Below are 1508 nucleotides of genomic sequence, written 5' to 3' on the forward strand. Positions count from 1 at the left end.
CAGAGAACTTACTCGATGTACAGCCGCACTACTATTAGGTTCGTGAAGATATACAATGAAATGGTCTGCCATTCTTCAACATCCAACATTAAGGAATTAGAAGCATCAGCTGGTGCGAGATCCCCTTTGAATAGGTTGAGGTTGGGTCCACCCTTTTTAGGGTCGTCAGCATTGTACCGAGGCTTCGGATTATGCAAATGACAATTTTTGGCTTCATAGTGTGTTGTCACGAAGTTTGCCGCCTCCTCGGTAATGAATGCCTCGGCCATCGATGCTTCAATTCTATGTTTATTTTTACATTTTTCTCATAGCGTCTTCTGCATCCTCTCAGTTGTGTAGCACCAATGATTTTGCACGCCCCCCCCCAATCTTGCCTCAGTTGGGAGATGCAAAATCAAGTGCTACATTGGATTAAAGAAGCCTGGCAGAAAGATCTTCTCTAACTTGCAGATCAACTCTAGTGCCAACTCTTCCATTTCTTATAGCAGGCCAGGCGATAGTTGTTTTGAACAAAGAACACGGAAGAAATAGCTCAGCTCTGCCAGTACTAGCCATTCATCCTCAGGGATGAAGCCACGCAACATCACCGGCATTACCCGCTCAATGCATATGTGCCAATCATTACTCTTGAGACCAAATATCTTCAATTTATCAAGACTCGCTTCCCTCTTTAGATTCGCTGCATACCCATCGTGGAACATCAACTGCATTTTCACCCTCAAGATAATTTCCCTCATAGCTGGCCTTCCAAGATTGAACCATGCCTCTGGCTTTGTCTAGTTCTGCTTTCCTTTTGGTGGTTGCATGTTGTGTAACGGTCTATCATATAGCGTCTCCAGATCGACTCTAGCCTTAGTATTATCCTTTGACTTCCCCTCTATACCGAACAATGTACCGAAAAGTGCCTCGAGGATATTCTTTTCAGTGTGCATCACATCGATGTTGTCTGGGCAAAGGAGGTCTTTGAAGTAAGGCAGATCCCACAAGCATGTCTTGTGAGTCCAAGCGTGTTTCGAATTTTATCCCTTGCAATACCATGGATGCTCTGGATATGGCTCGAGAGCGTTTAACTGCACCAAGGTCTCTTGTCCTGTCAACGCAGGTGGTGCATAGTTTTTGACAACTCTACCTTTGATGAAGTTCTTCTTGTCTTTCCTGAACTTATGCCGAGGATCCAGGAACTGCCTATGCATGTCCAAGCAAGAAAACTTGCGACTAGACTGAAGCCAACAAACTCAAGAGCTCCCTTCCATGTGATGCAGGAGAATCTTTCATGCACACACCAGCCAATGAATAGCGCATACCCCGGAAGTCATGCGTCGAGTACATGTACCAGACACGCATTATGAAGTTCCGTTTGCTAAAGGCGTCGTATGTCTTGAACCCATTATCCCAGGCTTCTTGCAATTCGTCCTTCAGCGGCTGCATCTACATATTTATATTCTTCCCCGGATAGTTGGGCCCTAGAATTATCAACGTCAGAAAAATATTCTTTCTTTGCATAATCT

Source organism: Triticum dicoccoides, chromosome 2A, assembly GCF_002162155.2.
Source record: "Triticum dicoccoides isolate Atlit2015 ecotype Zavitan chromosome 2A, WEW_v2.0, whole genome shotgun sequence".
NCBI classification, from domain to species: domain Eukaryota; kingdom Viridiplantae; phylum Streptophyta; class Magnoliopsida; order Poales; family Poaceae; genus Triticum; species Triticum dicoccoides.